This window comes from Arvicola amphibius, chromosome 12 (assembly GCF_903992535.2).
Source record: "Arvicola amphibius chromosome 12, mArvAmp1.2, whole genome shotgun sequence".
Taxonomy (NCBI): Eukaryota; Metazoa; Chordata; class Mammalia; order Rodentia; family Cricetidae; genus Arvicola; species Arvicola amphibius.
Window position 1 is genome coordinate 5086075 of NC_052058.2, and position 12158 is coordinate 5098232.

General features: G+C 51.6%; 2 protein-coding genes across 54 annotated transcripts in view; one reads left to right on the plus strand and one right to left on the minus strand.

Annotated features, from left to right (window-relative positions):
* The window catches only part of LOC119827306, a 103390-nt gene extending 91726 nt beyond the window's left edge, over positions 1 to 11664 (minus strand). For 22 of the 49 annotated variants that reach the window (XR_005287618.1, XR_006020950.1, XR_005287596.1 and 19 more), the window contains exon 1: positions 11525 to 11662. The gene's annotated coding sequence lies outside the window, so the exon portion shown is untranslated. Of the gene's footprint in view, positions 1 to 11495 lie in introns of all 49 variants that reach the window. The other 27 variants (XR_005287627.1, XR_005287622.1, XR_005287621.1 and 24 more) reach the window with 7 other exon arrangements.
* Prox1 (prospero homeobox 1) overlaps positions 11221 to 12158 on the plus strand; it is a 51927-nt gene continuing 50989 nt past the window's right edge. For 2 of the 5 annotated variants that reach the window (XM_042056030.1, XM_038348864.1), the window contains exon 1: positions 11816 to 12012. The gene's annotated coding sequence lies outside the window, so the exon portion shown is untranslated. Of the gene's footprint in view, positions 11549 to 11706; positions 11754 to 11815; positions 12013 to 12158 lie in introns of those variants that run through there. The other 3 variants (XM_038348861.2, XM_038348860.2, XM_038348863.2) reach the window with 3 other exon arrangements.

Sequence of the window (12158 nt, forward strand, 5' to 3'; positions counted from 1 at the left end):
CTCAGCAGGGCCTTCCTTTTCCAAACAGTCTCCCTTTAATGTTGGCCAGTGTTGTTTTTCCATTGACTCAACATCTAGCCTCTGGTGGTAAGCCAGTAGGGAAAGCGGGGGAAGGGACCATGGGCCAGAGGGTGCCGAAACCACAGAAAGATGGACAGCCAGCCACATCGCCAAACAGGCTGGACACCTGCTTCGGAAAGACAGTGACGGAGTCTCAGAGCCATGCTTCCTCTACATCAGCTCTTCCTCCATTCGCTCATGTCAGCAGTGGAGCCGTTCACCTGACCTCGCTTCAGCTGGAAATTTTCAAGGGTGCATAACCTCTCGTTAGAAGTGTCACTGTGTTGTTTAAAGGAAAGGAAAAGAATGAAGGGGATTAAATAACTGTGAAGAAGGCAAGGAGCATCGAAGAGAGCAGAGCTGAGAACATGGCTCAGAGATAGAATGTGTGTTAGGAGCTGGCAAAGCCCTAGATTCAGAGCCTAGCACCTCGTTCCTGGAAAGATAATTTTAGGAGAGAAAACATGAAAGAAAACCATTGAGATGAAGGAGAACTAGAAAGAAAACAGCAAAAAAATGAAAGAAGAAAGAAAGAAAGAAAGAAAGAAAGAAAGAAAGAAAGAAAGAAAGAAAGAAAGGGAAGGGAAGGAGAGAGAAGGAATTGTGAGATAGAGATGAACCTTCTAGAAAAGATGAAAGCCAGTAAACTGGGAGGAAACAAACGTGGAAGGGGTAAAAGAGAAAAGAAATCAGGGTGAATAGGAGAGAAGGAAGGAATGGAAGAAAGGGGGAGGGAGGCCAGCTTTGCTATGCAACCCAGAATGAGCTGGTTCCCCCAGAAGCTGTTTCTGGAGCCTCAGGAGAGGGCACAGGGTTGAGGGTGGACTGCCAACTTCTCAGGGGCTGCTTTGCACAGTCCAAGGTCAAAGGGCATCTTCAAAACCAAATCTCGATCAGAGCCAGCTAAATGTTTTGACTTGAGGGAGACACCGTGGATTAAACAGCAAAATAGAGCAGCGTGGGGAAGAAAGGGCAGGAAAAGAAAGGAAATTTAAGAAATGAAAGAACCCCGTGGGCGACACAGAGGAACGCTAAAAAACACTTCTGAGTCAGCCACTGTCGCCTAACACGCTGTAAAGATCGCCAAAGACAAGTTGTCACGTTAGCTTAGAGAGACCGACACACTACTTGGTCTCTTTCCTGCTCTAATCTCTCCCTGCACACTGCAGAAACACGCATCACGTTTAACAGGATTAGCCTGCCCCCCTTTCTGCTTTTTTACAATTCTATTTCAACAAAATGGGCTTTCTGTGGCGCACAGTGAATCCTGGCCTGCACAGCCTCTACCTTTACTGGCTTTATTAAAATCCGAGGGAAAACATAAACAGACAACTTGGTGATGTTTCTCTGTTCAATAACTTTGTTGTGGAAATGTCCACAATTTGGGTGGGGGTGGGAACACGGATGGCAAGATAATCAAGGAAAAGCTGAAGCTATGACAGCTGGGCTGATTGAAATAAAACAGGGGGCTTGCATGGTGGCCCAGAGGTCAAGAGCACTGGATGCTTTTACAAAGGACCCGGGCTCCGCTCTCAGCACCTATGTGATGGTTTACAACCACCTATAACTCCAGTTCCAGGGGATCTAATGCCTTCTGACCTCTACAGACACTAAGGGCACACATGACACATATACATACATGCAAGGAAAACATTTATACACACAAATAAACTCTTCCCCGGCAGAGATTTCTGCAGTCTAAGAGAAACGGGGTCAGCTTTGACTGCAGGATGGTGTGTAAGTTTGTAACACTTTCCTCCAAGACTAAGATGTTCCATCTCACAGAAACCTCCTGAAATAAGAAGATAAACAACTGAACCAGCTATGGGGGTGCACAACTTTCATCCCAATACGGGGGGGGGGGGGGGATGGGGGTGTCAGAAGCCAGGATCTCAGTGAATTCAAGGCCAGCATGAGCTACAGAACAACTTCCAGGACAGCTGTTACACAGAGAAACCCTGTCTTGAAAAAAAAAAAAAAGGATAAACAACTAAAAATAGCTCCAGGAAGTCCCTGAAACTGACCAGATTCAGATGAGTGATGAGCTGCCCAAGGACTCTCACAAGAGCAAAGATTCAGACTCTGAGACTGGACCAGCTGCCTGAGAGAAATGCCTGGAAGAGGTTTAGACCAGAGTCACTTGGAAAAGGACACACTCCAATCTGTTGAGTGGCCTGCTGGCTGTGTAGTGTGCTCCAGGTGTCCCAGCTTTTGTGAGCTGTCACCCATGCTGGGGTGGGCCTTAGTAATTGAGTCATTTCTGCTCCTGTAAGTAACCCCAATAAAGCTGGACTTTAGTGGTGTGTAATGTGGGCTGTCATGGGATCCCTGACTGGGAGGAGTTGTGTGTTTTATCTTCCCAGGAAAGGTTTTGTTACACAACACTAGGTTCTAATCCGTGCTCTGCAATGTACTGTCTTTTGGGCTTGACCAAGGTATGAGATCTCCTCCTGTCTCAGCTGACTCATCAATGCTATGGGGATAGCCCTGACTGTTGGGAGAATCACATACATCAGACTTGATGTTCTCACTCAGAGTCTTCTACTTTGTTTTTTTAAGTTTTTTGTTTGTTTGTTTTTTCAAGACAGGGTTTCTCTGTGTAACAGCCTTAGCTGTCCTGGAACTAGCTCTTGTAAACCAGGCTGGCCTTGAACTCAGAGATCTACCTGCCTCGGCCTCCCAAGTGCTGGGATTAAAGGCGTGGGCCACCACTGCCCGGCTGCGTCTTCTACTTTCTAATGATCATGTAATCAGGACATCCAAATCCACTGTGCATTTTAGGTCACCACCTTTTCCTTTTATCCCATAGACCACACTTACATGAGTCTTTTCTCATCCTCTATGACATTTTCTTTTCAGAACTTATTTTTAAGTGTGTGTGTGTGTGTGATGTGTGTGTGTAGGTGTGTGTGTGTGTGTGTGCATATGTGTGTGCATATGAGTGCAATTGTCAGCAGAGGCCAAACAAGGGTGTCAGATTCCCTGGATCTGGTGTTACAGAGAGTTGTAAACCACTCCAGATGGATGCTTCGGGAGGAGCAGCAGCAAGCGTTCTTAACCAGAGGGAGCTCTGTCGCTATGGCAGGTGGCTGCGACGGCGCATGCCTACTGCATCTTCACTGTTTTCATGGAGAGGTCAAGCTGGAATATGAGAAAATGAGGTCTTCACGCTTTTGCCTCATCCGGATTTTCTAGTACAGAACTCCTGACTGAGGCTTCAGAAAGCTGACCAAATCAAACACAGCTAATCACTGCTCATGTTGGGTCAGCGTCGGAATTGTCCATGGGCTGCTCTCCACAGGGCCGCCACACACCAGGCTTCGCAGGGGCTCACAGAAGTGATGCCCTGGAATCAAGAAAATGATCCCTTTTTTGACTCCACTTGGAGCCTCACTGCTATTGGACCCTTCTAGAACCACAGCCAGACCTAATCCCTGAGGAGAGACGCAGGGAGCTGTCCAGTGTTGGAGAAAGCGAAGTACTAGGTCTGTTGGCCTCTGAGGAGTGAGGGAGCCAAGCCTGGGGCAGAAGGAGACTGATTTAGGAGGAAAGGGGAAGCTGATGTGCAGGGTCTGAGGCCCAGAAAGCACACACAAGGTACCTAAGGGTGTGCTTGCGGTGGTCAGAGGTCATAACACCCCTCCTTACATGCACACACACACAAGTGTATGCATGCACACACAGAGAAAGAACCCAAGATATCTGTCCTCTGTGGCTGATGGCTCCAAGGTGTTGTTCCAAGTCTCTTCACAGCCAGCCTGGGATTATCAAGTGAGCTGCCTCAAAAGGCTGACCTAGAGGAAGCCAAGAAACATTGGCCTTCACCAGACTGAAACCAAGGCCAGATTTATCCTCCCACCTCATCTTCACTCTTGCCTGGCCCTTCACCCCCACTTCAACCCTGCTTGCTCCTGAAGACGGCCGGGACTGGTGCTGAGTTGCATGCCCACGGAGGTTTCCTGCATCCCCTGGCTCCTTCCACAGTCCCCCCCCTTTCATTCTCTCTCCAGCTATATGTGACCACTCTGGCTCACTCACACTCCGCAGGCACCTCCCATACCTCCCACACCCCTGTACTCTCTCTACTCCCACCCACGCCCTCAAATTTTCCTTTCTTTCTGTCACCCACCCCATGCTTTCTCTCTCTTTCTCCCACCAGAAGTCTCTCCCTCACACTCTTTCCCTGAGCCCTCACCCACAAGTAGTGTAGAAAAAAAGAAAGTATTCCTTCTACTAGGCAGGGTTTGTGAACAGAAGCCACAAGTTGCCCTGTTCTTCCTAACAGCTTGGGCCCAGCAATATGTCCGTCTCTAGTTGTCTTAACCATAATTTTCCTTTGTCCTGTAGGGTCACGGGCATTTCCCACCTGTGCACAGACTAGCTAAAAAGCATAAGACTTCCCACCCTCCCCAAAGATACACATCACTATTCAAGGGCAGGTATGGCAGAGAAGTGTGCTCCACTGCCCTCCTGCAGGCAGTGCCCCTGCCCCCGCCATACACCAGGTCCATCTACACAGACCTGGTCCACTCCAAACTGGTGTTCCTTTCTTGAAGCCCTGTAATCTAGGAGTCCTGGCTCCAGCTCTGAGGTTCCAATGGCCCCTGGTACTGACTATTTAGTTAACTGCTAACTCTTCTGCTTCAAGCTGGCCAGCATCTTGATGTGCTGTCTGCTGGGTCAGCGGGTCCATTTCCTGGGCTCTCTTCCCTAGCCCTGCTACACCGTGGCAGCCAGGCATGGCACCTTCCTGCCTGTCTCCCTTCCACAGCTGCCCTTGGCTGGGCTCTCACTGTAGTGCCCTGCAGTGGCTTGGATTCAGTGGGGTTTGAGTGAATTTTTATTAAGGATATTTTTTTTACTTTGCATTCACTCAGGAGAGGTATTTATTCAAACATATTAAAACATATGACATGTGACATACAGTTGTTTTTGTCTTACCCAGTAGTGTTGACCTTATTTTTCCTGCTTGCAGTTCCCTGTCCAGCAGAATTTTTAGTCCTGTTTTCATAGGCTTGACCTATGGCCTCTACAGAGAAGATTTGTTACCTATGCCATGATGGTAAACAGCCCCTGCTTCCAGCAGGACTTGATAAAAACAGTTCTGTGTGCCTGGGAGCACACAGCCAAGTCTGCAGACGAATGTGGATCTGAATTTATTCTGTGTACTTAAATGAGGTAGGGGGTGGGCACAGAAACTGTTCAGATGCCGGCCATTGACGAGTTAGTCTCATAGGGCACTGGCTTCACTGAAGGTTGAGAACAGGAGGGAGGACCCTGTATGAGAATTTGTTTCACAATCCGGGCATCCTGCTTGCTCTCTAGTTCTAAAATGGCCAGGTACCAATCACATCTTGAGCACCTTCATCTGTGTCCAAACGTCTCTGTTAACTCATTGATTTGGGGTACTATTTCCATTTTACAGATAAGGAGAACAGAGGTAGAGGCAAGGTTGCAGAGAGGAGGCAGCTCCTGACCAGTGCCCTGCTATGACCCCCAGATTCCTAGTTCCTCTCATGGGTTTCTTTACCTGAGATGGAATCAGAAGCTTCTTTAAAGCATCTTGGGCAAATATGATTATTAGCAGGTCCCCAGACTCCCACATCAAGCCATTTCCGAAGCCCTATCGCCATGGTGGCCCCTCTAGCAGCCTCCTCCTCCACGTTGAATAAAACATTTAAAACATATTTAAACGTCAATTTTGGGGAACTATGTAGCATATGGGCTTGCCTTTTGATCTCAAAATGATGACAAACAGATACTTAGATACTTCATAAAAGAAATATTACCAGAAAAAAATTATAGAAATCTGGCTTTCAGCTTCGTCGTGCTCTAATTTAAACAAAATGCAACTTCATCGGGCTCCCTTCTCTAGGAATAAATTCACAACCGCAGGCTCTCTTTAGTGTTCTTCTGACCTTGACCTGTTTGTATCTAGCGCTGGTCCTCGGTCCAAACTCTGAGACCCTGAGTATCTATCTACAACTTAAGTCCTGTCCCCAAAACCCAGAAAATGCACAACCACTTCTGAATTCTCAAACATCAAAGGAAAAGACCCAGCAACACAGCTCTAGACCTGTGGACCAAGCTGGGCTAGGCTGAACGGGAGACCACCATCCCTTTCTACATCCTGCCCCTCTCACTATCGCTGCAGAGGGTCCCCTGTCTCGGCTCCAGTGTGTGCGTCGGCTGTGGCGCGCCACCACCGCAGCAACAGGCGGGTGGCGGGGGAGGGGACATGGCGGGGACAGCGCGGGCCTGGCTATGGCCCATGTCTGCTGGGGCCCAGTGGGACGCTCTCGGCCCCCGGAGAAGGTGGCTGCCCCGTGCGGTCCAGTGTGCGCTGAGCCGATCCAAACAGGGCCAAGCGACCACTCGTGCAGCGGTCAAGGAAGGAGGCGAGGGAAGGAGGCGAGGGCTATAGGACCCTGGTGGGGACAGGCCAAGCGGCCGGCAGGTGGCCAGGACGAACTCCCCCCACCTCCTCCGCCAGAATGCTTTGTGGCGACAGTGGCGCCACAGTCTCTCGAGGTCACCGTCTTCCCGACCTGGGAGGCTGTGACGCCTAGCATGGGGCCGATCGAGAAGGCCAGGCCAGCAGTGAGGACAGGAGGACACCGCGAGGAAGCCCCGGTAGCGCCCAACGCCTGCCGGGCACACTCCCAGCTTTCCAGCCCTTCCCACAGGTTTTCCAGTCCTCTCGGGAGCGTTCCTCGCTGGTTTTGGAAAGCCAGCGCTCCGAGGGGCTCCGCAAACACACCCCTGCATGTAGCGTGACGTACAGGACCTGGGACACTGGGAGGAGTGACTGGGCCTCTCTTCTGGAAGTGGCCTTGGGAGTGAAGACAACGGGAGGCCACACTGCCACTCTCACAGAGCTGCTTACTACCCTGCCTGGGCTGGAAAGGGTGGCTGTACCCAGAGACTTGGTGTGATTTTGCCACTGCGCCCCATGTGCAAGGCGTCCGCTCACATTTGCACCCTTACCTCACCTCACTCCTGCGCCACTGCAGCCGGAGCCTGTCTTTGTACTTCTCTGACAGCAAGACAGGGTGATCACACCCAGTGATGATGGTGGCGTGACCATGTGTATGTGTGTGCACATTCTACTCTGTGACACCCCCAAGTACGAGGGCGAGCTTTGTCCCCGCAGGCGTCCCTCAGCTTATCTCTGACCAAGGCTATTCCAGCTTCCCTGTTGTGGACTGAAAAAAAAAAAAAAAAAAAAAAAAAAAAACAACCGAAATCACAGCCTCTCCGAACTCTGGCCCTCCAAGCCTGGGTGGGTGGGGTTGCCGATGAGCAAGCGATCTCGGGGAACAAGAGCAGCCCCACGGAAGGCGAGCGCGAGGCCTGGCCAGCGTCTCTTGCATCGCTGCGCGGCCGGGCTCAGTGGCCGGGTTATGTAAGTAAGAGCCCTCCCTGCGCTCCGCACCATCTGTTAATATCTTGATATTGGAAAGTTCGGTGCCTGCGGCAAAGCCCGGGCTGGCGGCGAACAGCTCTCAGCCGACTCCTTATTCCTCTAGGGCAGGGAATGCCCCCCTCGCCCTTTGTTCGTTTCTGTCCACTTCCCCACATCAAGCTGCCGTGTGACCCCCCCCCCCAATCACCAACAGTCCCCTCATCATCACTTTGGGGTTGTGTTTTTCTTTGAGATCACCTTGTCGCTAACAAGTCCTTACTATGTAAATGTTTGTGGCGATCCTGTGCCCTTTTACGGTGGAGGGGGGGGGGATCTTTTTGTTCTGGTGGGGAGAAGGCTTTATTTTTTTTAATTACTTTTTCTGCCAGTACCCCCTGGCTCCCAACTTCTTTGGACTGACTCGCTGATGTTTACTTTGAAAGCTGTTGGTTAAACAAACATCACTCGGAGGCTTCTGAGCAGTGGGGTTCCCAAGAGAGGAACGCCGCAGCTGCTACTTGCTACTGATCTGGTGGCATTTCACTTTCTCCCCTCCATTCAGAACAAATCCAGGTTGGGTTCGGCGTCACGCTGGGCACAGGGGAGGAGAGCGTGAGAGGACGGCCGTCAACCCGCCTCTAGGCAACCTGCAGCTGGCAGGTCTGCTCCCGCTGCTCCCGTCGCCGCCTCTTCTCTCTGTTCCCCTCCTCAGGTGGGTGGTGGTGAGTGGGTGGGCTGGTGGGAAGCCACCGAGGTCCTCCAACATCCTTTTTACAAAATCCACTCCCATGTTGGCTCCTCACGGAATCCGCTTGAAAACCCCAAAACAGCTCTCAGCCGCTGATGCCTGCTGCTTGCAGGGTTTCAAATGACCTACAAACACTGCCTCCCCTCCTTAGCCCCCACCTAAGGGTTTAAAGACAGAACTGGAGAGGAGAAACAACCAGAGGGAAGGTCAAGGCGAAGTGTGTTTAGCCTAGAGCCCGACGCACAAACGCCTTTCTCTAACACGCAATTCACTCTCCAGAAAAACCAGCTAATGCAACCTGCACGAGGACTGCTTGTCCCAACACCCATCAGAACTTGTGCTCACTTTATATCACTACGGCGGTGCTGTCCAGGGTTGGCAAAAGAAAGGGTTGTAAGGATCCTAGGCTTGGCCCCAGGCTTCTCAAATGAAGCGGGTGTCTAGAAGACTTCTGGTCTCTCGGCTGACTGATTGCTTCCACGCTATCAGAAAGCAAACCGGGAGTCTCCCGGAGACAGGGGCCTTGGGCCTCAAGCCTTGCTCCAGCGCCGCTAGGAACCCGGGAGAGCGTCGCAGCTCAGACCAGACAGCACCCGGGAGCCTGGCTTATGCGTGGCTCGGACAGTTAGGGGACAAGATACGGCTCATTCTCAGCGTTCAGGACTCGGGGTCACCACCCTAGCTTACACGCCCAGCCTGACTAGAGATCTGTGTTTCCACGCGCAGCTCCTGCGCCCCAGTGCGGGCTGCGAACTGCTGGGGCTAAGCATGACAAGCGGCGAGCCTGAGAGGCGCGAGCTGCGGGTGAGGAGTTTGCTTCTCTGTCCGGAGGTTACCCTAGCTTTGACTCAGGCCTACTTTGTCCCTCTGCGAGACAGATAAAGGATTTATATTTGAAGGTGCTCGGGGGAAACTTTTCCCGCTGCCAAACCCCAGACGTGGCGTGTGCAAAACGTGCCTCCGAATGCCAGGTGCAACTGACACAAACTACTCCAGAATGATCTCTCTCCCTCTACCCTTGCGTGCACCCCACCGCTTTACTTGCCCGACCCCCTCCCTTTTAAACGTCAAGCTGGCAAGCGCAAACAGATTCTTCAAAAGAAAATAAAGGGACGAAAAATGAGATAGTGACTTTGGACCATTCTCAGAACCCCAAATTCCACCCTCCTCAATCCATCCGTTTACCTCAAAGGTACACAACCAATATTCCACCCTGTCTAACGGGCACGTGAGAAGATCATTTCAGTCCCACCAGCCCCGAGTAGAGCTCTTGCCACAGGAGCCCATCTTTAAAGGTGTGAATAGTGTTCTGGGCTCTGGGCGATGCTGTTTTCCTGCCTGGGATGGGGAAGGTCTAGGGTAGTTCGAGAGGGGGAGAGAAGGCTGGGGTATGCTCAGGTGAGTCTCTTCCGAAACATCAGCCTAGCTTGGCCGACCTGATTATTTTTTTCTCCTTCTTCTTTTCAATGTTTGAATTCTGTGCCTGCCAAAAGTTTCACAGACTTCTCATCTCTCTCTCTCTCTCTCTCTCTCTCTCTCTCTCTCTCTCTCTCTCTCTCTCTCTCACACACACACACACACACACACACACACACACACAGTTGTCCAAGTCATAGGGGATTAATACACTCTCCCAGTCTGATGAATTGGAGGCTGAAATCGGAACGTCCTAGAAACAAGTGTGTGCATGGCAAACGATGGTGGGGGTGCACACACTCCTCCGTACTCTGTCACAACACGGTTCAACCTTTGATCTGATTGAATTGGAGGGACTGGGGGGGGGGGAATACTTGTCCCCACACCACCCTTTCTAAAAAGTGTCCAGTCTCCTAGGTATGAATGTTACCAGTGCTTTGTAGCTCTGCTGAGCGTCCGGCTTTCTAAGGTGCTTCAGTCCACGCTGTCTCCTTAGTGAGCACTGCCTTTAACTGTGCCCACAGAAGGGGCCGTTCCAGCAACAACGGGAAGATTTCTTCAGCGTTTGTCGCTGAAGCAAAGGCTCTCTTTAATAGCCACATTATCTGAAGAAATCTCGCAGCTATTTTTCATCCAAGATGTCAAACCAATGTGCTTTTTTATATGGCTTTAAGCGTTAGAGTCGGAGATGTTGACACTTGAGATGTCTTGCCTGATAAACTTTTAAGTTTGTCACTCACACTTCGAAATTGTGTAAATTCTATATTGGACTAATGTTTTGGTCCACCCTGGGGTGCGTGAACTGAAGAGTGACCGGGATGTGGTGACTGTAGCCTGTGTGGCAACTTTGCCTACAATTCAAATATTTTTAAAGGTAACCAAGGATGAATCGTCGTCCTATAAATTTTGGGTTCTGTCTGGCTGGAACTCAGTCAATAATAGGCAGAGCTTTTAACATCAGATTGAGTGACCCCGGTGTGAAATCTCTGACACCTATTTTTTAAATCCTAAACCTACCTGTGTTTGCCCATCCTCTTTAAAAGGAAGCCAGAGTGACAGGAACGATTTACATCCCCCCCAAACATACTCCCTTTTTTATGCCCCCCCCAAAATCCACTTTTTCTCCCGTATAGTTTTCCGTGCCTTCCTCTACCCCAGTCCGGGGAGCGCTCCCTTAGCTCAGCCGCTGGGAGAACTCCAACATCTGTATCAGTGAAATAAAAAAAAAAAAAAAAAGACCTGCGTCCTGGAAGAGCCAGTGTGAGCCGGGCGCCGCGGTGCACAACGCCCGCAGATGGCTCGCAGCGGCCGGGGCGCGGCAATCCAGGCGCCCCAAGCAATGGCAGGGCGGGGTGGGGGCCGGGGCTGGAGGCCGGGGCGGGGGAGCGCGGGGCCCCTCTCCCCTCCTCTCTCCCCAGCCCCTCACCCCCACCCCTTATATATATATATATGTATATGTATATGTATTTTTTTCCTCCCAAGTTCTCTTGCCTCGCTATCCCCCCTTGAATCCGAAGGCGCCTCGCGATTGGGTGCTGGGGCCGGGTACGTCAGTGGGACTGTGACGTGCAGTCTTCCTGTTTCCTTCAGCTGTGTCTTAAAGTAAATCTTGTTGTGGAGCGGAGCCTTCAGCTGAGAGAGCGCTGGGAAAGCGTCCGCCACTGCAGCTGGGAAAGCCGCGCGACGCACACGAGCTTCACCGCCGCGCCTGCTGCGCCTAGGGCCATCGCGCCGCGCTCCGCGCTCCAGCCCTCGCCTCCTCCTCCGCTCCTCTGCTTTCTCTCTTCTTTCCCCCGGCTCCGGGCTCTGCCCTGCGCGCCTCTCCCCTCCCCTCCCTCCTTACTCCCCTCTCGTCCCAGCACTCACCCCGCTCACTCGCTCTCGCACAGACTCACCGACCCCTGGGCCAATTATCACTCGTAAGACATCACTGCTTGCGCGCGTGGGTTTCTTCTCTCTGCCCGCAGAGAGAGAGAGGGGGAGAGAAAAAGAGAGAGAGGGGAGAGAGAGAGAGAGACGAGAGGAGAGAGAGAGGAGAGAGAGAGAGGAGAGAGAGGAGAGGAGCAGAGAGAGTAGAGAGGAGAGAGAGAGAGAGTGGTTGCGCCCCGCGGCTGCCCGCACCGCGTAGTAATCTTCAACCCGGTCGCTTTCCCCTCCCCTTTTCCAGAACCGCTCGCACTGGCTTGTTCTTGAATGGGTAGGAAGAGAGAGAGAGAGAGAGAAGAAGCCTCTGCCCGTTACTCACCACCCGTGTAAACATTCTTTTTTCCAGGGGGAAAAATGGTGTTATTTACATGAATCGTAATCAAATAGCCTCTAAAAACAGTTTTCTAAGCAGGAGCCTCAGTGGAACTCCGAGCTCCTCTCCTCTCAGTTACGAAGAGTAAGTGATCCGCTTGGCTTTTCTTTCTTTCTCGTGCCTGCCCGTGGCTGGGGTGGTGGTGGCGATGGGGGAGAGGCTGGCGTTGCCGGACTTGTCGCTGATCTTGTCACCTTTTGTGTACCGTGCCTGGGGTGCGCTGAGGCTCT